At 46.2% G+C, this 24,123-nt stretch overlaps 11 non-coding genes across 11 annotated transcripts; all 11 read left to right on the top strand.

Annotated features, from left to right (window-relative positions):
* The first annotated feature begins 411 nt into the window (after nucleotides 1-411).
* LOC130342287 (U2 spliceosomal RNA) lies at nucleotides 412-602 on the top strand. Its single transcript, XR_008881956.1, has one exon. It is a non-coding gene; the product is annotated as a U2 spliceosomal RNA (small nuclear RNA).
* Nucleotides 603-2,680: 2,078 nt separating this feature from the next.
* Nucleotides 2,681-2,872, top strand: LOC130342258 (U2 spliceosomal RNA). Its single transcript, XR_008881935.1, has one exon. It is a non-coding gene; the product is annotated as a U2 spliceosomal RNA (small nuclear RNA).
* Nucleotides 2,873-4,958: 2,086 nt separating this feature from the next.
* LOC130342259 (U2 spliceosomal RNA) lies at nucleotides 4,959-5,150 on the top strand. Its single transcript, XR_008881936.1, has one exon. It is a non-coding gene; the product is annotated as a U2 spliceosomal RNA (small nuclear RNA).
* Nucleotides 5,151-7,238: 2,088 nt separating this feature from the next.
* On the top strand, nucleotides 7,239-7,430 carry LOC130342255 (U2 spliceosomal RNA). The gene has a single exon (XR_008881932.1). It is a non-coding gene; the product is annotated as a U2 spliceosomal RNA (small nuclear RNA).
* A 2,053-nt stretch (nucleotides 7,431-9,483) lies between these two features.
* Nucleotides 9,484-9,674, top strand: LOC130342288 (U2 spliceosomal RNA). The gene has a single exon (XR_008881957.1). It is a non-coding gene; the product is annotated as a U2 spliceosomal RNA (small nuclear RNA).
* Nucleotides 9,675-11,753: 2,079 nt separating this feature from the next.
* On the top strand, nucleotides 11,754-11,944 carry LOC130342289 (U2 spliceosomal RNA). Its single transcript, XR_008881958.1, has one exon. It is a non-coding gene; the product is annotated as a U2 spliceosomal RNA (small nuclear RNA).
* Nucleotides 11,945-14,030: 2,086 nt separating this feature from the next.
* LOC130342290 (U2 spliceosomal RNA) lies at nucleotides 14,031-14,221 on the top strand. Its single transcript, XR_008881959.1, has one exon. It is a non-coding gene; the product is annotated as a U2 spliceosomal RNA (small nuclear RNA).
* A 2,087-nt stretch (nucleotides 14,222-16,308) lies between these two features.
* Nucleotides 16,309-16,499, top strand: LOC130342291 (U2 spliceosomal RNA). The gene has a single exon (XR_008881960.1). It is a non-coding gene; the product is annotated as a U2 spliceosomal RNA (small nuclear RNA).
* Nucleotides 16,500-18,586: 2,087 nt separating this feature from the next.
* LOC130342252 (U2 spliceosomal RNA) lies at nucleotides 18,587-18,777 on the top strand. Its single transcript, XR_008881929.1, has one exon. It is a non-coding gene; the product is annotated as a U2 spliceosomal RNA (small nuclear RNA).
* Nucleotides 18,778-20,859: 2,082 nt separating this feature from the next.
* On the top strand, nucleotides 20,860-21,050 carry LOC130342292 (U2 spliceosomal RNA). The gene has a single exon (XR_008881961.1). It is a non-coding gene; the product is annotated as a U2 spliceosomal RNA (small nuclear RNA).
* A 2,083-nt stretch (nucleotides 21,051-23,133) lies between these two features.
* LOC130342293 (U2 spliceosomal RNA) lies at nucleotides 23,134-23,324 on the top strand. Its single transcript, XR_008881962.1, has one exon. It is a non-coding gene; the product is annotated as a U2 spliceosomal RNA (small nuclear RNA).
* The last annotated feature ends 799 nt before the right edge of the window (nucleotides 23,325-24,123 follow it).

Raw genomic sequence — 24,123 nt, forward strand, 5'->3', positions numbered from 1 at the left:
AATGGGGTGCAGGCATGTCCTCTATGCTTACAGCTTCCCGTGGGTGTTGGTTTGATACCGTTTGGGGACAGCCAAGGAGGCATCTGCAGGCAACAAAGGTAGGTGTGTGCTTGTGTGTGTGTTTCCTATGCAGATCCTAAGCCCAGTGTCACATGCAAGTAGGAGGAGTAAGAAGGGTTCCTGGCAAATCCGGGTTATGGATTGCATTTAAAAAGGCCCCGTGGGAGTGCAATGGGCCCCTGTCTTGCTGCTTAGCAATAATGGTATGGGTTTAGGTTCTGCTGTGTGTACTGGTGGTTGACTGCCCCCCAGCCCAGAGTGTGCATGGAAAATTGTCTGGCAGCCTCCCTGACAGCAAGCAGTGATAGTGCCCATGAAGGGGACCTTGTTGGGCCCGCCCCTTTCACGGTTATCGCTTCTCGGCCTTTTGGCTAAGATCAAGTGTAGTATCTGTTCTTATCAGTTTAATATCTGATACGTCCCCTATCTGGGGACCATATATTAAATGGATTTTTGAGAACGGGGGCCGATTTCGAAGCTTGCTTCCGTCGCCCTATGCATTGACCCGATATGGCAGTATCTTCGGGTACAGTGCACCACCCCCTTACAGGGTTAAAAAGAAAGATTCCTACTTTCATTGCTACCTGCTTGCTGGCTAGCCAGCTAGCCAGCCCTGTGGGCCTTGCTGCTGCAGCCAAAAAACAAAAGGTGGTGCTGCTGCTGCTGCTTCTGCTGCTTCTGCTTGTGTCTGGCCGCTGTTGGAGCGTCCAGGCACAGGACTTCTGCTGCTGCTGACTAAATGGCCTCCTTAATTGGATCATTTGAGTAGCCAGCACACCTGTGCAGGTAGGGCATGACATGATAGGCAGCTGCCTTGATAGCGGGTGGGTGCTGAATGTTCCTAATTGACAAAATAAGATTAATGCTTATGAAGAAATATAAAATCTCATCCCTTCCCCAATATCGCGCCACACCCCTACCCCTTAATTCCCTGGTTGAACTTGATGGACATATGTCTTTTTTCGACCGTACTAACTATGTAACTATGTAACATAACATGGGGGGGGGGGGAGTCTCCTGGCTGTTCACACAGGTGTGTCATTGCTGTACATTGACCATGCATTGCTTCTGTGGTATTGCAAAGGCAAAGACAAATGCTTCCAGCCATCCATTGCACTAATGGATTGGTCATCAGCTGGCTGTCTATGTCCCGCATCAATATAGACCAAAGTACAGAGGGTTAGGCTATGCTATTGTGCACCTACCTGATGCATCAGAAGGTGCGAGGCCCTTGCTAAATTCTGTGCACAGACTTTGAGATCTATACTTTAGACTGTATCTAAACCTGCTCCAACATGGACTGACATTCTGGCCTACTTTCAGCCGATGCGACTTGTCTGTCGCTGAACAGTCGCTTTTTATGTATTCAGCACCTATGTATAATGTTGTAAAAATGCTCTAGAAGCTAAAGTCGCAGAAATGTCACACATATTTGGCCTGCAACTTTCTGTGCGACAAATTCAGACAGGAAAAATCAGTATAAATCCTTAGAAAATTATCCCCCAGTGTCTCCATCTGCTGGCGGTATTGAATAAGCATTGCTGCACTGATGGGGTATGCATTAGACGAAAAAAAAGAAGAAAAAGAAGAATAATACGCCCAGAAAAGAGGCGAAAAGGAGAAAAACGTAAAAAAACGTGAAAAAAAAGTAAGAGGAAGAGAAGGGAAAAAAAGGTGGAAATGGGTTTAAAAGTGATTTCGGCGGAGAAATATATATATATATATATATATATAATATATATATACGCGCACACACACACATATATATAAACGTATTCTCCGTTGAGATATTGCAGCCGCTGCTGTGTCCAGGCCCAGGAGCCTTAGCACTGTGCTGTGATGTCACTCAATACCACTGACATCACTAGGTGTAAACAACATCTCTCCTTTGCTGTGTATGTGACTATGGAGCTGTTTGGTGATGTCGTCTATTATGGCCTTCATAGAAGCAACAGGAGATTGTTGCATCCATCTAGAACCCTCAGAACTACAGTGCTATGATGTCACTCACTTCCACAGGCCTTGCAGAGTGTAAACAACAACAACCCAGCTTTGTTGTGTATGTAACCATAGGGATTTGTGATGTCACCTAGAACCTTCACAGCAGCGACAGCTTTATGAGGAGCATCAGCACTGCTCTGCCTGAGCAGAACCATCACCGCCATAGGTTGTCAAATAACCCGGATTTAACCCACACAGGTAAGTCCAATGGGGTGCAGGCATGTCCTCTATGCTTACAGCTTCCCGTGGGTGTTGGTTTGATACCGTTTGGGGACAGCCAAGGAGGCATCTGCAGGCAACAAAGGTAGGTGTGTGCTTGTGTGTGTGTTTCCTATGCAGATCCTAAGCCCAGTGTCACATGCAAGTAGGAGGAGTAAGAAGGGGTTCCTGGCAAATCCGGGTTATGGATTGCATTTAAAAAGGCCCCGTGGGAGTGCAATGGGCCCCTGTCTTGCTGCTTAGCAAATAATGGTATGGGTTTAGGTTCTGCTGTGTGTACTGGTGGTTGACTGCCCCCCAGCCCAGAGTGTGCATGGAAAATTGTCTGGCAGCCTCCCTGACAGCAAGCAGTGATAGTGCCCATGAAGGGGACCTTGTTGGGCCCGCCCCTTTCACGGTTATCGCTTCTCGGCCTTTTGGCTAAGATCAAGTGTAGTATCTGTTCTTATCAGTTTAATATCTGATACGTCCCCTATCTGGGGACCATATATTAAATGGATTTTGTGAGAACGGGGGCCGATTTCGAAGCTTGCTTCCGTCGCCCTATGCATTGACCCGATATGGCAGTATCTTCGGGTACAGTGCACCACCCCCTTACAGGGTTAAAAAGAAAGATTCCTACTTTCATTGCTACCTGCTTGCTGGCTAGCCAGCTAGCCAGCCCTGTGGGCCTTGCTGCTGCAGCCAAAAACAAAAGGTGGTGCTGCTGCTGCTGCTTCTGCTGCTTCTGCTTGTGTCTGGCCGCTGTTGGAGCGTCCAGGCACAGGACTTCTGCTGCTGCTGACTAAATGGCCTCCTTAATTGGATCATTTGAGTAGCCAGCACACCTGTGCAGGTAGGGCAATGACATGATAGGCAGCTGCCTTGATAGCGGGTGGGTGCTGAATGTTCCTAATTGACAAAATAAGATTAATGCTTATGAAGAAATATAAAATCTCATCCCTTCCCCAATATCGCGCCACACCCCTACCCCTTAATTCCCTGGTTGAACTTGATGGACATATGTCTTTTTTCGACCGTACTAACTATGTAACTATGTAACATAACATGGGGGGGGGGTCTCCTGGCTGTTCACACAGGTGTGTCATTGCTGTACATTGACCATGCATTGCTTCTGTGGTATTGCAAAGGCAAAGACAAATGCTTCCAGCCATCCATTGCACTAATGGATTGGTCATCAGCTGGCTGTCTATGTCCCGCATCAATATAGACCAAAGTACAGAGGGTTAGGCTATGCTATTGTGCACCTACCTGATGCATCAGAAGGTGCGAGGCCCTTGCTAAATTCTGTTCACAGACTTTGAGATCTATACTTTAGACTGTATCTAAACTGCTCCAACATGGACTGACATTCTGGCCTACTTTCAGCCGATGCGACTTGTCTGTCGCTGAACAGTCCACTTTTTATGTATTCAGCACCTATGTATAATGTTGTAAAAATGCTCTAGAAGCTAAAGTCGCAGAAATGTCACACATATTTGGCCTGCAACTTTCTGTGCGACAAATTCAGACAGGAAAAATCAGTATAAATCCTTAGAAAATTATCCCCCAGTGTCTCCATCTGCTGGCGGTATTGAATAAGCATTGCTGCACTGATGGGGTATGCATTAGACGAAAAAAAAGAAGAAAAAGAAGAATAATACGCCCAGAAAAGAGGCGAAAAGGAGAAAAACTTAAAAAACGTGAAAAAAAAGTAAGAGGAAGAGAAGGGAAAAAAAGGTGGGAAATGGGTTTAAAAGTGATTTCGGCGGAGAAAATATATATATATATATATATATATATATATATATATATATATATACGCGCACACACACACATATATATAAACGTATTCTCCGTTGAGATATTGCAGCCGCTGCTGTGTCCAGGCCCAGGAGCCTTAGCACTGTGCTGTGATGTCACTCAATACCACTGACATCACTAGGTGTAAACAACATCTCTCCTTTGCTGTGTATGTGACTATGGAGCTGTTTGGTGATGTCGTCTATTATGGCCTTCATAGAAGCAACAGGAGATTGTTGCATCCATCTAGAACCCTCAGAACTACAGTGCTATGATGTCACTCACTTCCACAGGCCTTTGCAGAGTGTAAACAACAACAACCCAGCTTTGTTGTGTATGTAACCATAGGGATTTGTGATGTCACCTAGAACCTTCACAGCAGCGACAGCTTTATGAGGAGCATCAGCACTGCTCTGCCTGAGCAGAACCATCACCGCCATAGGTTGTCAAATAACCCGGATTTAACCCACACAGTAAGTCCAATGGGGTGTAGGCATGTCCTCTATGCTTACAGCTTCCGTGGGTGTTGGTTTGATACCGTTTGGGGGACAGCCAAGGAGGCATCTGCAGGCAACAAAGGTAGGTGTGTGCTTGTGTGTGTGTGTTTCCTATGCAGATCCTAAGCCCAGTGTCACATGCAAGTAGGAGGAGTAAGAAGGGTTCCTGGCAAATCCGGGTTATGGATTGCATTTAAAAAGGCCCCGTGGGAGTGCAATGGGCCCCTGTCCTTGCTGCTTAGCAATAATGGTATGGGTTTAGGTTCTGCTGTGTGTACTGGTGGTTGACTGCCCCCCCAGCCCAGAGTGTGCATGGAAAATTGTCTGGCAGCCTCCCTGACAGCAAGCAGTGATAGTGCCCATGAAGGGGACCTTGTTGGGCCCGCCCCTTTCACGGTTATCGCTTCTCGGCCTTTTGGCTAAGATCAAGTGTAGTATCTGTTCTTATCAGTTTAATATCTGATACGTCCCCTATCTGGGGGACCATATATTAAATGGATTTTTGAGAACGGGGGCCGATTTCGAAGCTTGCTTCCGTCGCCCTATGCATTGACCCGATATGGCAGTATCTTCGGGTACAGTGCACCACCCCCTTACAGGGTTAAAAAGAAAGATTCCTACTTTCATTGCTACCTGCTTGCTGGCTAGCCAGCTAGCCAGCCCTGTGGGCCTTGCTGCTGCAGCCAAAAAACAAAGGTGGTGCTGCTGCTGCTGCTTCTGCTGCTTCTGCTTGTGTCTGGCCGCTGTTTGGAGCGTCCAGGCACAGGACTTCTGCTGCTGCTGACTAAATGGCCTCCTTAATTGGATCATTTGAGTAGCCAGCACACCTGTGCAGGTAGGGCATGACATGATAGGCAGCTGCCTTGATAGCGGGTGGGTGCTGAATGTTCCTAATTGACAAAATAAGATTAATGCTTATGAAGAAATATATAAAAATCTCATCCCTTCCCCAATATCGCGCCACACCCCCTACCCCTTAATTCCCTGGTTGAACTTGATGGACATATGTCTTTTTTCGACCGTACTAACTATGTTAACTATGTAACATAACATGGGGGGGGGGGGGTCTCCTGGCTGTTCACACAGGTGTGTCATTGCTGTACATTGACCATGCATTGCTTCTGTGGTATTGCAAAGGCAAAGACAAATGCTTCCAGCCATCCATTGCACTAATGGATTGGTCATCAGCTGGCTGTCTATGTCCCGCATCAATATAGACCAAAGTACAGAGGGTTAGGCTATGCTATTGTGCACCTACCTGATGCATCAGAAGGTGCGAGGCCCTTGCTAAATTCTGTGCACAGACTTTGAGATCTATACTTTAGACTGTATCTAAACCTGCTCCAACATGGACTGACATTCTGGCCTACTTTCAGCCGATGCGACCTTGTCTGTCGCTGAACAGTCGCTTTTTATGTATTCAGCACCTATGTATAATGTTGTAAAAATGCTCTAGAAGCTAAAGTCGCAGAAATGTCACACATATTTGGCCTGCAACTTTCTGTGCGACAAATTCAGACAGGAAAAATCAGTATAAATCCTTAGAAAATTATACCCCAGTGTCTCCATCTGCTGGCGGTATTGAATAAGCATTGCTGCACTGATGGGGTATGCATTAGACGAAAAAAAAGAAGAAAAAGAAGAATAATACGCCCAGAAAAGAGGCGAAAAGGAGAAAAACGTAAAAAAACGTGGAAAAAAAAGTAAGAGGAAGAGAAGGGAAAAAAAGGTGGAAATGGTTTAAAAGTGATTTCGGCGGAGAAATATATATATATATATATATATATATATATATATATATATACGCGCACACACACACATATATATAAACGTATTCTCCGTTGAGATATTGCAGCCGCTGCTGTGTCCAGGCCCAGGAGCCTTAGCACTGTGCTGTGATGTCACTCAATACCACTGACATCACTAGGTGTGTAAACAACATCTCTCCTTTGCTGTGTATGTGACTATGGAGCTGTTTGGTGATGTCGTCTATTATGGCCTTCATAGAAGCAACAGGAGATTGTTGCATCCATCTAGAACCCTCAGAACTACAGTGCTATGATGTCACTCACTTCCACAGGCCTTGCAGAGTGTAAACAACAACAACCCAGCTTTGTTGTGTATGTAACCATAGGGATTTGTGATGTCACCTAGAACCTTCACAGCAGCGACAGCTTTATGAGGAGCATCAGCACTGCTCTGCCTGAGCAGAACCATCACCGCCATAGGTTGTCAAATAACCCGGATTTAACCCACACAGGTAAGTCCAATGGGGTGTAGGCATGTCCTCTATGCTTACAGCTTCCGTGGGTGTTGGTTTGATACCGTTTGGGGACAGCCAAGTGAGCATCTGCAGGCAACAAAGGTAGGTGTGTGCTTGTGTGTGTGTTTCCTATGCAGATCCTAAGCCCAGTGTCACATGCAAGTAGGAGGAGTAAGAAGGGTTCCTGGCAAATCCGGGTTATGGATTGCATTTAAAAAGGCCCCGTGGGAGTGCAATGGGCCCCTGTCTTGCTGCTTAGCAATAATGGTATGGGTTTAGGTTCTGCTGTGTGTACTGGTGGTTGACTGCCCCCAGCCCAGAGTGTGCATGGAAAATTGTCTGGCAGCCTCCCTGACAGCAAGCAGTGATAGTGGCCCATGAAGGGGACCTTGTTGGGCCCGCCCCCTTTCACGGTTATCGCTTCTCGGCCTTTTGGCTAAGATCAAGTGTAGTATCTGTTCTTATCAGTTTAATATCTGATACGTCCCCTATCTGGGGACCATATATTAAATGGATTTTTGAGAACGGGGGCCGATTTCGAAGCTTGCTTCCGTCGCCCTATGCATTGACCCGATATGGCAGTATCTTCGGGGTACAGTGCACCACCCCCTTACAGGGTTAAAAAGAAAGATTCCTACTTTCATTGCTACCTGCTTGCTGGCTAGCCAGCTAGCCAGCCCTGTGGGCCTTGCTGCTGCAGCCAAAAAACAAAAGGTGGTGCTGCTTCTGCTGCTTCTGCTTGTGTCTGGCCGCTGTTGGAGCGTCCAGGCACAGGACTTTCTGCTGCTGCTGACTAAATGGCCTCCTTAATTGGATCATTTGAGTAGCCAGCACACCTGTGCAGGTAGGGCATGACATGATAGGCAGCTGCCTTTGATAGCGGAGTGGGTGCTGAATGTTCCTAATTGACAAAAATAAGATTAATGCTTATGAAGAAATATAAAATCTCATCCCTTCCCCAATATCGCGCCACACCCCTACCCCTTAATTCCCTGGTTGAACTTGATGGACATATGTCTTTTTTTCGACCGTACTAACTATGTAACTATGTAACATAACATGGGGGGGGGGGGGGTTCTCCCTGGCTGTTCACACAGGTGTGTCATTGCTGTACATTGACCATGCATTGCTTCTGTGGTATTGCAAAGGCAAAGACAAATGCTTCCAGCCATCCATTGCACTAATGGATTGGTCATCAGCTGGCTGTCTATGGTCCCGCATCAATATAGACAAAGTACAGAGGGTTAGGCTATGCTATTGTGCACCTACCTGATGCATCAGAAGGTGCGAGGCCCTTGCTAAATTCTGTGCACAGACTTTGAGATCTATACTTTAGACTGTATCTAAACCTGCTCCAACATGGACTGACATTCTGGCCTACTTTCAGCCGATGCGACTTGTCTGTCGCTGAACAGTCGCTTTTTATGTATTCAGCACCTATGTATAATGTTGTAAAAATGCTCTAGAAGCTAAAGTCGCAGAAATGTCACACATATTTGGCCTGCAACTTTCTGTGCGACAAATTCAGACAGGAAAAATCAGTATAAATCCTTAGAAAATTATCCCCCAGTGTCCTCCATCTGCTGGCGGTATTGAATAAGCATTGCTGCACTGATGGGGTATGCATTAGACGAAAAAAAAGAAGAAAAAGAAGAATAATACGCCCAGAAAAGAGGCGAAAAGGAGAAAAACGTAAAAAAAACGTGAAAAAAAAGTAAGAGGAAGAGAAGGGAAAAAAAGGTGGAAATGGGTTTAAAGTGATTTCGGCGTGAGAAATATATATATATATAATATATATATATATATATATACGCGCACACACACACATATATATAAACGTATTCTCCGTTGAGATATTGCAGCCGCTGCTGTGTCCAGGCCAGGAGCCTTAGCACTGTGCTGTGATGTCACTCAATACCAACTGACATCACTAGGTGTAAAACAACATCTCTCCTTTGCTGTGTATGTGACTATGGAGCTGTTTGGTGATGTCGTCTATTATGGCCTTCATAGAAGCAACAGGAGATTGTTGCATCCATCTAGAACCCTCAGAACTACAGTGCTATGATGTCACTCACTTCCACAGGCCTTGCAGAGTGTAAACAACAAACAACCCAGCTTTGTTGTGTATGTAACCATAGGGATTTGTGATGTCACCTAGAACCTTCACAGCAGCGACAGCTTTATGAGGAGCATCAGCACTGCTCTGCCTGAGCAGGAACCATCACCGCATAGGTTGTCAAATAACCCGGATTTAACCCACACAGGTAAGTCCAATGGGGTGCAGGCATGTCCTCTATGCTTACAGCTTCCCGTGGGTGTTGGTTTGATACCGTTTGGGGACAGCCAAGGAGGCATCTGCAGGCAACAAAGGTAGGTGTGTGCTTGTGTGTGTGTTTCCTATGCAGATCCTAAGCCCAGTGTCACATGCAAGTAGGAGGAGTAAGAAGGGTTCCTGGCAAATCCGGGTTATGGATTGCATTTAAAAAGGCCCCGTGGGAGTGCAATGGCCCGTATGGGTTTAGGTTCTGCTGTGTGTACTGGTGGTTGACTGCCCCCCAGCCCAGAGTGTGCATGGAAAATTGTCTGGCAGCCTCCCTGACAGCAAGCAGTGATAGTGCCCATGAAGGGGACCTTGTTGGGCCCGCCCCTTTCACGGTTATCGCTTCTCGGCCTTTTGGCTAAGATCAAGTGTAGTATCTGTTCTTATCAGTTTAATATCTGATACGTCCCCTATCTGGGGACCATATATTAAATGGATTTTTGAGAACGGGGGCCGATTTCGAAGCTTGCTTCCGTCGCCCTATGCATTGACCCGATATGGCAGTATCTTCGGGTACAGTGCACCACCCCCTTACAGGGTTAAAAAGAAAGATTCCTACTTTCATTGCTACCTGCTTGCTGGCTAGCCAGCTAGCCAGCCCTGTGGGCCTTGCTGCTGCAGCCAAAAAACAAAAGGTGGTGCTGCTGCTGCTGCTTCTGCTGCTTCTGCTTGTGTCTGGCCGCTGTTGGAGCGTCCAGGCACAGGACTTCTGCTGCTGCTGACTAAATGGCCTCCTTAATTGGATCATTTGAGTAGCCAGCACACCTGTGCAGGTAGGGCATGACATGATAGGCAGCTGCCTTGATAGCGGGTGGGTGCTGAATGTTCCTAATTGACAAAATAAGATTAATGCTTATGAAGAAATATAAAATCTCATCCCTTCCCCAATATCGCGCCACACCCCTACCCCTTAATTCCCTGGTTGAACTTGATGGACATATGTCTTTTTTCGACCGTACTAACTATGTAACTATGTAACATAACATGGGGGGGGGGTCTCCTGGCTGTTCACACAGGTGTGTCATTGCTGTACATTGACCATGCATTGCTTCTGTGGTATTGCAAAGGCAAAGACAAATGCTTCCAGCCATCCATTGCACTAATGGATTGGTCATCAGCTGGCTGTCTATGTCCCGCATCAATATAGACCAAAGTACAGAGGGTTAGGCTATGCTATTGTGCACCTACCTGATGCATCAGAAGGTGCGAGGCCCTTGCTAAATTCTGTTCACAGACTTTGAGATCTATACTTTAGACTGTATCTAAACCTGCTCCAACATGGACTGACATTCTGGCCTACTTTCAGCCGATGCGACTTGTCTGTCGCTGAACAGTCACTTTTTATGTATTCAGCACCTATGTATAATGTTGTAAAAATGCTCTAGAAGCTAAAGTCGCAGAAATGTCACACATATTTGGCCTGCAACTTTCTGTGCGACAAATTCAGACAGGAAAAATCAGTATAAATCCTTAGAAAATTATCCCCCAGTGTCTCCATCTGCTGGCGGTATTGAATAAGCATTGCTGCACTGATGGGGTATGCATTAGACGAAAAAAAAGAAGAAAAAGAAGAATAATACGCCCAGAAAAGAGGCGAAAAGGAGAAAAACTTAAAAAAACGTGAAAAAAAAGTAAGAGGAAGAGAAGGGAAAAAAAGGTGGAAATGGGTTTAAAAGTGATTTCGGCGGAGAAATATATATATATATATATATATATATATATATATATATATATACGCGCACACACACACATATATATAAACGTATTCTCCGTTGAGATATTGCAGCCGCTGCTGTGTCCAGGCCCAGGAGCCTTAGCACTGTGCTGTGATGTCACTCAATACCACTGACATCACTAGGTGTAAACAACATCTCTCCTTTGCTGTGTATGTGACTATGGAGCTGTTTGGTGATGTCGTCTATTATGGCCTTCATAGAAGCAACAGGAGATTGTTGCATCCATCTAGAACCCTCAGAACTACAGTGCTATGATGTCACTCACTTCCACAGGCCTTGCAGAGTGTAAACAACAACAACCCAGCTTTGTTGTGTATGTAACCATAGGGATTTGTGATGTCACCTAGAACCTTCACAGCAGCGACAGCTTTATGAGGAGCATCAGCACTGCTCTGCCTGAGCAGAACCATCACCGCCATAGGTTGTCAAATAACCCGGATTTAACCCACACAGGTAAGTCCAATGGGGTGTAGGCATGTCCTCTATGCTTACAGCTTCCCGTGGGTGTTGGTTTGATACCGTTTGGGGACAGCCAAGGAGGCATCTGCAGGCAACAAAGGTAGGTGTGTGCTTGTGTGTGTGTTTCCTATGCAGATCCTAAGCCCAGTGTCACATGCAAGTAGGAGGAGTAAGAAGGGTTCCTGGCAAATCCGGGTTATGGATTGCATTTAAAAAGGCCCCGTGGGAGTGCAATGGGCCCCTGTCTTGCTGCTTAGCAATAATGGTATGGGTTTAGGTTCTGCTGTGTGTACTGGTGGTTGACTGCCCCCCAGCCCAGAGTGTGCATGGAAAATTGTCTGGCAGCCTCCCTGACAGCAAGCAGTGATAGTGCCCATGAAGGGGACCTTGTTGGGCCCGCCCCTTTCACGGTTATCGCTTCTCGGCCTTTTGGCTAAGATCAAGTGTAGTATCTGTTCTTATCAGTTTAATATCTGATACGTCCCCTATCTGGGGACCATATATTAAATGGATTTTTGAGAACGGGGGCCGATTTCGAAGCTTGCTTCCGTCGCCCTATGCATTGACCCGATATGGCAGTATCTTCGGGTACAGTGCACCACCCCCTTACAGGGTTAAAAAGAAAGATTCCTACTTTCATTGCTACCTGCTTGCTGGCTAGCCAGCTAGCCAGCCCTGTGGGCCTTGCTGCTGCAGCCAAAAAACAAAAGGTGGTGCTGCTGCTGCTGCTTCTGCTGCTTCTGCTTGTGTCTGGCCGCTGTTGGAGCGTCCAGGCACAGGACTTCTGCTGCTGCTGACTAAATGGCCTCCTTAATTGGATCATTTGAGTAGCCAGCACACCTGTGCAGGTAGGGCATGACATGATAGGCAGCTGCCTTGATAGCGGGTGGGTGCTGAATGTTCCTAATTGACAAAATAAGATTAATGCTTATGAAGAAATATAAAATCTCATCCCTTCCCCAATATCGCGCCACACCCCTACCCCTTAATTCCCTGGTTGAACTTGATGGACATATGTCTTTTTTCGACCGTACTAACTATGTAACTATGTAACATAACATGGGGGGGGGGGGGTCTCCTGGCTGTTCACACAGGTGTGTCATTGCTGTACATTGACCATGCATTGCTTCTGTGGTATTGCAAAGGCAAAGACAAATGCTTCCAGCCATCCATTGCACTAATGGATTGGTCATCAGCTGGCTGTCTATGTCCCGCATCAATATAGACCAAAGTACAGAGGGTTAGGCTATGCTATTGTGCACCTACCTGATGCATCAGAAGGTGCGAGGCCCTTGCTAAATTCTGTGCACAGACTTTGAGATCTATACTTTAGACTGTATCTAAACCTGCTCCAACATGGACTGACATTCTGGCCTACTTTCAGCCGATGCGACTTGTCTGTCGCTGAACAGTCGCTTTTTATGTATTCAGCACCTATGTATAATGTTGTAAAAATGCTCTAGAAGCTAAAGTCGCAGAAATGTCACACATATTTGGCCTGCAACTTTCTGTGCGACAAATTCAGACAGGAAAAATCAGTATAAATCCTTAGAAAATTATCCCCCAGTGTCTCCATCTGCTGGCGGTATTGAATAAGCATTGCTGCACTGATGGGGTATGCATTAGACGAAAAAAAAGAAGAAAAAGAAGAATAATACGCCCAGAAAAGAGGCGAAAAGGAGAAAAACGTAAAAAAACGTGAAAAAAAAGTAAGAGGAAGAGAAGGGAAAAAAAGGTGGAAATGGGTTTAAAAGTGATTTCGGCGGAGAAATATATATATATATATATATATATATATATATATATATATATATACGCGCACACACACACATATATATAAACGTATTCTCCGTTGAGATATTGCAGCCGCTGCTGTGTCCAGGCCCAGGAGCCTTAGCACTGTGCTGTGATGTCACTCAATACCACTGACATCACTAGGTGTAAACAACATCTCTCCTTTGCTGTGTATGTGACTATGGAGCTGTTTGGTGATGTCGTCTATTATGGCCTTCATAGAAGCAACAGGAGATTGTTGCATCCACATCTAGAACCCTCAGAACTACAGTGCTATGATGTCACTCACTTCCACAGGCCTTGCAGAGTGTAAACAACAACAACCCAGCTTTGTTGTGTATGTAACCATAGGGATTTGTGATGTCACCTAGAACCTTCACAGCAGCGACAGCTTTATGAGGAGCATCAGCACTGCTCTGCCTGAGCAGAACCATCACCGCCATAGGTTGTCAAATAACCCGGATTTAACCCACACAGGTAAGTCCAATGGGGTGTAGGCATGTCCTCTATGCTTACAGCTTCCCGTGGGTGTTGGTTTGATACCGTTTGGGGACAGCCAAGGAGGCATCTGCAGGCAACAAAGGTAGGTGTGTGCTTGTGTGTGTGTTTCCTATGCAGATCCTAAGCCCAGTGTCACATGCAAGTAGGAGGAGTAAGAAGGGTTCCTGGCAAATCCGGGTTATGGATTGCATTTAAAAAGGCCCCGTGGGAGTGCAATGGGCCCCTGTCTTGCTGCTTAGCAATAATGGTATGGGTTTAGGTTCTGCTGTGTGTACTGGTGGTTGACTGCCCCCCAGCCCAGAGTGTGCATGGAAAATTGTCTGGCAGCCTCCCTGACAGCAAGCAGTGATAGTGCCCATGAAGGGGACCTTGTTGGGCCCGCCCCTTTCACGGTTATCGCTTCTCGGCCTTTTGGCTAAGATCAAGTGTAGTATCTGTTCTTATCAGTTTAATATCTGATACGTCCCCTATCTGGGGACCATATATTAAATGGATTTTTGAGAACGGGGGCCGATTTCGAAGCTTGCTTCCGTCGCCCTATGCATTGACCCGATATGGCAGTATCTTCGGGTACAGTGCACCACCCCCTTACAGGGTTAAAAAGAAAGATTCCTACTTTCATTGCTACCTGCTTGCTGGCTAGCCAGCTAGCCAGCCCTGTGGGCCTTGCTGCTGCAGCCAAAAAACAAAAGGTGGTGCTGCTGCTGCTGCTTCTGCTGCTTCTGCTTGTGTCTGGCCGCTGTTGGAGCGTCCAGGCACAGGACTTCTGCTGCTGCTGACTAAATGGCCTCCTTAATTGGATCATTTGAGTAGCCAGCACACCTGTGCAGGTAGGGCATGACATGATAGGCAGCTGCCTTGATAGCGGGTGGGTGCTGAATGTTCCTAATTGACAAAATAAGATTAATGCTTATGAAGAAATATAAAATCTCATCCCTTCCCCAATATCGCGCCACACCCCTACCCCTTAATTCCCTGGTTGAACTTGATGGACATATGTCTTTTTTCGACCGTACTAACTATGTAACTATGTAACATAACATGGGGGGGGGGGGGGGGGGTCTCCTGGCTGTTCACACAGGTGTGTCATTGCTGTACATTGACCATGCATTGCTTCTGTGGTATTGCAAAGGCAAAGACAAATGCTTCCAGCCATCCATTGCACTAATGGATTGGTCATCAGCTGGCTGTCTATGTCCCGCATCAATATAGACCAAAGTACAGAGGGTTAGGCTATGCTATTGTGCACCTACCTGATGCATCAGAAGGTGCGAGGCCCTTGCTAAATTCTGTGCACAGACTTTGAGATCTATACTTTAGACTGTATCTAAACCTGCTCCAACATGGACTGACATTCTGGCCTACTTTCAGCCGATGCGACTTGTCTGTCGCTGAACAGTCGCTTTTTATGTATTCAGCACCTATGTATAATGTTGTAAAAATGCTCTAGAAGCTAAAGTCGCAGAAATGTCACACATATTTGGCCTGCAACTTTCTGTGCGACAAATTCAGACAGGAAAAATCAGTATAAATCCTTAGAAAATTATCCCCCAGTGTCTCCATCTGCTGGCGGTATTGAATAAGCATTGCTGCACTGATGGGGTATGCATTAGACGAAAAAAAAGAAGAAAAAGAAGAATAATACGCCCAGAAAAGAGGCGAAAAGGAGAAAAACGTAAAAAAACGTGAAAAAAAAGTAAGAGGAAGAGAAGGGAAAAAAAGGTGGAAATGGGTTTAAAAGTGATTTCGGCGGAGAAATATATATATATATATATATATATATATATATATATATATATACGCGCACACACACACATATATATAAACGTATTCTCCGTTGAGATATTGCAGCCGCTGCTGTGTCCAGGCCCAGGAGCCTTAGCACTGTGCTGTGATGTCACTCAATACCACTGACATCACTAGGTGTAAACAACATCTCTCCTTTGCTGTGTATGTGACTATGGAGCTGTTTGGTGATGTCGTCTATTATGGCCTTCATAGAAGCAACAGGACATTGTTGCATCCATCTAGAACCCTCAGAACTACAGTGCTATGATGTCACTCACTTCCACAGGCCTTGCAGAGTGTAAACAACAACAACCCAGCTTTGTTGTGTATGTAACCATAGGGATTTGTGATGTCACCTAGAACCTTCACAGCAGCGACAGCTTTATGAGGAGCATCAGCACTGCTCTGCCTGAGCAGAACCATCACCGCCATAGGTTGTCAAATAACCCGGATTTAACCCACACAGGTAAGTCCAATGGGGTGCAGGCATGTCCTCTATGCTTACAGCTTCCCGTGGGTGTTGGTTTGATACCGTTTGGGGACAGCCAAGGAGGCATCTGCAGGCAACAAAGGTAGGTGTGTGCTTGTGTGTGTGTTTCCTATGCAGATCCTAAGCCCAGTGTCACATGCAAGTAGGAGGAGTAAGAAGGGTTCCTGGCAAATCCGGGTTATGGATTGCATTTAAAAAGGCCCCGTGGGAGTGCAATGGGCCCCTGTCTTGCTGCTTAGCAATAATGGTATGGGTTTAGGTTCTGCTGTGTGTACTGGTGGTTGACTGCCCCCCAGCCCAGAGTGTGCATGGAAAATTGTCTGGCAGCCTCCCTGACAGCAAGCAGTGATAGTGCCCATGAAGGGGACCTTGTTGGGCCCGCCCCTTTCACGGTTATCGCTTCTCGGCCTTTTGGCTAAGATCAAGTGTAGTATCTGTTCTTATCAGTTTAATATCTGATACGTCCCCTATCTGGGGACCATATATTAAATGGATTTTTGAGAACGGGGGCCGATTTCGAAGCTTGCTTCCGTCGCCCTATGCATTGACCCGATATGGCAGTATCTTCGGGTACAGTGCACCACCCCCTTACAGGGTTAAAAAGAAAGATTCCTACTTTCATTGCTACCTGCTTGCTGGCTAGCCAGCTAGCCAGCCCTGTGGGCCTTGCTGCTGCAGCCAAAAAACAAAAGGTGGTGCTGCTGCTGCTGCTTCTGCTGCTTCTGCTTGTGTCTGGCCGCTGTTGGAGCGTCCAGGCACAGGACTTCTGCTGCTGCTGACTAAATGGCCTCCTTAATTGGATCATTTGAGTAGCCAGCACACCTGTGCAGGTAGGGCATGACATGATAGGCAGCTGCCTTGATAGCGGGTGGGTGCTGAATGTTCCTAATTGACAAAATAAGATTAATGCTTATGAAGAAATATAAAATCTCATCCCTTCCCCAATATCGCGCCACACCCCTACCCCTTAATTCCCTGGTTGAACTTGATGGACATATGTCTTTTTTCGACCGTACTAACTATGTAACTATGTAACATAACATGGGGGGGGGGGGGGGGGGGGTCTCCTGGCTGTTCACACAGGTGTGTCATTGCTGTACATTGACCATGCATTGCTTCTGTGGTATTGCAAAGGCAAAGACAAATGCTTCCAGCCATCCATTGCACTAATGGATTGGTCATCAGCTGGCTGTCTATGTCCCGCATCAATATAGACCAAAGTACAGAGGGTTAGGCTATGCTATTGTGCACCTACCTGATGCATCAGAAGGTGCGAGGCCCTTGCTAAATTCTGTGCACAGACTTTGAGATCTATACTTTAGACTGTATCTAAACCTGCTCCAACATGGACTGACATTCTGGCCTACTTTCAGCCGATGCGACTTGTCTGTCGCTGAACAGTCGCTTTTTATGTATTCAGCACCTATGTATAATGTTGTAAAAATGCTCTAGAAGCTAAAGTCGCAGAAATGTCACACATATTTGGCCTGCAACTTTCTGTGCGACAAATTCAGACAGGAAAAATCAGTATAAATCCTTAGAAAATTATCCCCCAGTGTCTCCATCTGCTGGCGGTATTGAATAAGCATTGCTGCACTGATGGGGTATGCATTAGACGAAAAAAAAGAAGAAAAAGAAGAATAATACGCCCAGAAAAGAGGCGAAAAGGAGAAAAACGTAAAAAAACGTGAAAAAAAAGTAAGAGGAAGAGAAGGGAAAAAAAGGTGGAAATGGGTTTAAAAGTGATTTCGGCGGAGAAATATATATATATATATATATATATATATATATATATATATACGCGCACACACACACATATATATAAACGTATTCTCCGTTGAGATATTGCAGCCGCTGCTGTGTCCAGGCCCAGGAGCCTTAGCACTGTGCTGTGATGTCACTCAATACCACTGACATCACTAGGTGTAAACAACATCTCTCCTTTGCTGTGTATGTGACTATGGAGCTGTTTGGTGATGTCGTCTATTATGGCCTTCATAGAAGCAACAGGAGATTGTTGCATCCATCTAGAACCCTCAGAACTACAGTGCTATGATGTCACTCACTTCCACAGGCCTTGCAGAGTGTAAACAACAACAACCCAGCTTTGTTGTGTATGTAACCATAGGGATTTGTGATGTCACCTAGAACCTTCACAGCAGCGACAGCTTTATGAGGAGCATCAGCACTGCTCTGCCTGAGCAGAACCATCACCGCCATAGGTTGTCAAATAACCCGGATTTAACCCACACAGGTAAGTCCAATGGGGTGCAGGCATGTCCTCTATGCTTACAGCTTCCCGTGGGTGTTGGTTTGATACCGTTTGGGGACAGCCAAGGAGGCATCTGCAGGCAACAAAGGTAGGTGTGTGCTTGTGTGTGTGTTTCCTATGCAGATCCTAAGCCCAGTGTCACATGCAAGTAGGAGGAGTAAGAAGGGTTCCTGGCAAATCCGGGTTATGGATTGCATTTAAAAAGGCCCCGTGGGAGTGCAATGGGCCCCTGTCTTGCTGCTTAGCAATAATGGTATGGGTTTAGGTTCTGCTGTGTGTACTGGTGGTTGACTGCCCCCCAGCCCAGAGTGTGCATGGAAAATTGTCTGGCAGCCTCCCTGACAGCAAGCAGTGATAGTGCCCATGAAGGGGACCTTGTTGGGCCCGCCCCTTTCACGGTTATTGCTTCTCGGCCTTTTGGCTAAGATCAAGTGTAGTATCTGTTCTTATCAGTTTAATATCTGATACGTCCCCTATCTGGGGACCATATATTAAATGGATTTTTGAGAACGGGGGCCGATTTCGAAGCTTGCTTCCGTCGCCCTATGCATTGACCCGATATGGCAGTATCTTCGGGTACAGTGCACCACCCCCTTACAGGGTTAAAAAGAAAGATTCCTACTTTCATTGCTACCTGCTTGCTGGCTAGCCAGCTAGCCAGCCCTGTGGGCCTTGCTGCTGCAGCCAAAAAACAAAAGGTGGTGCTGCTGCTGCTGCTTCTGCTGCTTCTGCTTGTGTCTGGCCGCTGTTGGAGCGTCCAGGCACAGGACTTCTGCTGCTGCTGACTAAATGGCCTCCTTAATTGGATCATTTGAGTAGCCAGCACACCTGTGCAGGTAGGGCATGACATGATAGGCAGCTGCCTTGATAGCGGGTGGGTGCTGAATGTTCCTAATTGACAAAATAAGATTAATGCTTATGAAGAAATATAAAATCTCATCCCTTCCCCAATATCGCGCCACACCCCTACCCCTTAATTCCCTGGTTGAACTTGATGGACATATGTCTTTTTTCGACCGTACTAACTATGTAACTATGTAACATAACATGGGGGGGGGGGTCTCCTGGCTGTTCACACAGGTGTGTCATTGCTGTACATTGACCATGCATTGCTTCTGTGGTATTGCAAAGGCAAAGACAAATGCTTCCAGCCATCCATTGCACTAATGGATTGGTCATCAGCTGGCTGTCTATGTCCCGCATCAATATAGACCAAAGTACAGAGGGTTAGGCTATGCTATTGTGCACCTACCTGATGCATCAGAAGGTGCGAGGCCCTTGCTAAATTCTGTGCACAGACTTTGAGATCTATACTTTAGACTGTATCTAAACCTGCTCCAACATGGACTGACATTCTGGCCTACTTTCAGCCGATGCGACTTGTCTGTCGCTGAACAGTCGCTTTTTATGTATTCAGCACCTATGTATAATGTTGTAAAAATGCTCTAGAAGCTAAAGTCGCAGAAATGTCACACATATTTGGCCTGCAACTTTCTGTGCGACAAATTCAGACAGGAAAAATCAGTATAAATCCTTAGAAAATTATCCCCCAGTGTCTCCATCTGCTGGCGGTATTGAATAAGCATTGCTGCACTGATGGGGTATGCATTAGACGAAAAAAAAGAAGAAAAAGAAGAATAATACGCCCAGAAAAGAGGCGAAAAGGAGAAAAACGTAAAAAAACGTGAAAAAAAAGTAAGAGGAAGAGAAGGGAAAAAAAGGTGGAAATGGGTTTAAAAGTGATTTCGGCGGAGAAATATATATATATATATATATATATATATATATATATATATATATACGCGCACACACACACATATATATAAACGTATTCTCCGTTGAGATATTGCAGCCGCTGCTGTGTCCAGGCCCAGGAGCCTTAGCACTGTGCTGTGATGTCACTCAATACCACTGACATCACTAGGTGTAAACAACATCTCTCCTTTGCTGTGTATGTGACTATGGAGCTGTTTGGTGATGTCGTCTATTATGGCCTTCATAGAAGCAACAGGAGATTGTTGCATCCATCTAGAACCCTCAGAACTACAGTGCTATGATGTCACTCACTTCCACAGGCCTTGCAGAGTGTAAACAACAACAACCCAGCTTTGTTGTGTATGTAACCATAGGGATTTGTGATGTCACCTAGAACCTTCACAGCAGCGACAGCTTTATGAGGAGCATCAGCACTGCTCTGCCTGAGCAGAACCATCACCGCCATAGGTTGTCAAATAACCCGGATTTAACCCACACAGGTAAGTCCAATGGGGTGCAGGCATGTCCTCTATGCTTACAGCTTCCCGTGGGTGTTGGTTTGATACCGTTTGGGTACAGCCAAGGAGGCATCTGCAGGCAACAAAGGTAGGTGTGTGCTTGTGTGTGTGTTTCCTATGCAGATCCTAAGCCCAGTGTCACATGCAAGTAGGAGGAGTAAGAAGGGTTCCTGGCAAATCCGGGTTATGGATTGCATTTAAAAAGGCCCCGTGGGAGTGCAATGGGCCCCTGTCTTGCTGCTTAGCAATAATGGTATGGGTTTAGGTTCTGCTGTGTGTACTGGTGGTTGACTGCCCCCCAGCCCAGAGTGTGCATGGAAAATTGTCTGGCAGCCTCCCTGACAGCAAGCAGTGATAGTGCCCATGAAGGGGACCTTGTTGGGCCCGCCCCTTTCACGGTTATCGCTTCTCGGCCTTTTGGCTAAGATCAAGTGTAGTATCTGTTCTTATCAGTTTAATATCTGATACGTCCCCTATCTGGGGACCATATATTAAATGGATTTTTGAGAACGGGGGCCGATTTCGAAGCTTGCTTCCGTCGCCCTATGCATTGACCCGATATGGCAGTATCTTCGGGTACAGTGCACCACCCCCTTACAGGGTTAAAAAGAAAGATTCCTACTTTCATTGCTACCTGCTTGCTGGCTAGCCAGCTAGCCAGCCCTGTGGGCCTTGCTGCTGCAGCCAAAAAACAAAAGGTGGTGCTGCTGCTGCTGCTTCTGCTGCTTCTGCTTGTGTCTGGCCGCTGTTGGAGCGTCCAGGCACAGGACTTCTGCTGCTGCTGACTAAATGGCCTCCTTATTTGGATCATTTGAGTAGCCAGCACACCTGTGCAGGTAGGGCATGACATGATAGGCAGCTGCCTTGATAGCGGGTGGGTGCTGAATGTTCCTAATTGACAAAATAAGATTAATGCTTATGAAGAAATATAAAATCTCATCCCTTCCCCAATATCGCGCCACACCCCTACCCCTTAATTCCCTGGTTGAACTTGATGGACATATGTCTTTTTTCGACCGTACTAACTATGTAACTATGTAACATAACATGGGGGGGGGGGGGGGGGGTCTCCTGGCTGTTCACACAGGTGTGTCATTGCTGTACATTGACCATGCATTGCTTCTGTGGTATTGCAAAGGCAAAGACAAATGCTTCCAGCCATCCATTGCACTAATGGATTGGTCATCAGCTGGCTGTCTATGTCCCGCATCAATATAGACCAAAGTACAGAGGGTTAGGCTATGCTATTGTGCACCTACCTGATGCATCAGAAGGTGCGAGGCCCTTGCTAAATTCTGTGCACAGACTTTGAGATCTATACTTTAGACTGTATCTAAACCTGCTCCAACATGGACTGACATTCTGGCCTACTTTCAGCCGATGCGACTTGTCTGTCGCTGAACAGTCGCTTTTTATGTATTCAGCACCTATGTATAATGTTGTAAAAATGCTCTAGAAGCTAAAGTCGCAGAAATGTCACACATATTTGGCCTGCAACTTTCTGTGCGACAAATTCAGACAGGAAAAATCAGTATAAATCCTTAGAAAATTATCCCCCAGTGTCTCCATCTGCTGGCGGTATTGAATAAGCATTGCTGCACTGATGGGGTATGCATTAGACGAAAAAAAAGAAGAAAAAGAAGAATAATACGCCCAGAAAAGAGGCGAAAAGGAGAAAAACGTAAAAAAACGTGAAAAAAAAGTAAGAGGAAGAGAAGGGAAAAAAAGGTGGAAATGGGTTTAAAAGTGATTTCGGCGGAGAAATATATATATATATATATATATATATATATATATATATACGCGCACACACACACATATATATAAACGTATTCTCCGTTGAGATATTGCAGCCGCTGCTGTGTCCAGGCCCAGGAGCCTTAGCACTGTGCTGTGATGTCACTCAATACCACTGACATCACTAGGTGTAAACAACATCTCTCCTTTGCTGTGTATGTGACTATGGAGCTGTTTGGTGATGTCGTCTATTATGGCCTTCATAGAAGCAACAGGAGATTGTTGCATCCATCTAGAACCCTCAGAACTACAGTGCTATGATGTCACTCACTTCCACAGGCCTTGCAGAGTGTAAACAACAACAACCCAGCTTTGTTGTGTATGTAACCATAGGGATTTGTGATGTCACCTAGAACCTTCACAGCAGCGACAGCTTTATGAGGAGCATCAGCACTGCTCTGCCTGAGCAGAACCATCACCGCCATAGGTTGTCAAATAACCCGGATTTAACCCACACAGGTAAGTCCAATGGGGTGCAGGCATGTCCTCTATGCTTACAGCTTCCCGTGGGTGTTGGTTTGATACCGTTTGGGGACAGCCAAGGAGGCATCTGCAGGCAACAAAGGTAGGTGTGTGCTTGTGTGTGTGTTTCCTATGCAGATCCTAAGCCCAGTGTCACATGCAAGTAGGAGGAGTAAGAAGGGTTCCTGGCAAATCCGGGTTATGGATTGCATTTAAAAAGGCCCCGTGGGAGTGCAATGGGCCCCTGTCTTGCTGCTTAGCAATAATGGTATGGGTTTAGGTTCTGCTGTGTGTACTGGTGGTTGACTGCCCCCCAGCCCAGAGTGTGCATGGAAAATTGTCTGGCAGCCTCCCTGACAGCAAGCAGTGATAGTGCCCATGAAGGGGACCTTGTTGGGCCCGCCCCTTTCACGGTTATCGCTTCTCGGCCTTTTGGCTAAGATCAAGTGTAGTATCTGTTCTTATCAGTTTAATATCTGATACGTCCCCTATCTGGGGACCATATATTAAATGGATTTTTGAGAACGGGGGCCGATTTCGAAGCTTGCTTCCGTCGCCCTATGCATTGACCCGATATGGCAGTATCTTCGGGTACAGTGCACCACCCCCTTACAGGGTTAAAAAGAAAGATTCCTACTTTCATTGCTACCTGCTTGCTGGCTAGCCAGCTAGCCAGCCCTGTGGGCCTTGCTGCTGCAGCCAAAAAACAAAAGGTGGTGCTGCTGCTGCTTCTGCTGCTTCTGCTTGTGTCTGGCCGCTGTTGGAGCGTCCAGGCACAGGACTTCTGCTGCTGCTGACTAAATGGCCTCCTTAATTGGATCATTTGAGTAGCCAGCACACCTGTGCAGGTAGGGCATGACATGATAGGCAGCTGCCTTGATAGCGGGTGGGTGCTGAATGTTCCTAATTGACAAAATAAGATTAATGCTTATGAAGAAATATAAAATCTCATCCCTTCCCCAATATCGCGCCACACCCCTACCCCTTAATTCCCTGGTTGAACTTGATGGACATATGTCTTTTTTCGACCGTACTAACTATGTAACTATGTAACATAACATGGGGGGGGGGGGGGGTCTCCTGGCTGTTCACACAGGTGTGTCATTGCTGTACATTGACCATGCATTGCTTCTGTGGTATTGCAAAGGCAAAGACAAATGCTTCCAGCCATCCATTGCACTAATGGATTGGTGATCAGCTGGCTGTCTATGTCCCGCATCAATATAGACCAAAGTACAGAGGGTTAGGCTATGCTATTGTGCACCTACCTGATGCATCAGAAGGTGCGAGGCCCTTGCTAAATTCTGTGCACAGACTTTGAGATCTATACTTTAGACTGTATCTAAACCTGCTCCAACATGGACTGACATTCTGGCCTACTTTCAGCCGATGCGACTTGTCTGTCG

The sequence above is a fragment of the Hyla sarda genome, unplaced genomic scaffold, assembly GCF_029499605.1.
Source record: "Hyla sarda isolate aHylSar1 unplaced genomic scaffold, aHylSar1.hap1 scaffold_647, whole genome shotgun sequence".
NCBI classification, from domain to species: Eukaryota; Metazoa; Chordata; class Amphibia; order Anura; family Hylidae; genus Hyla; species Hyla sarda.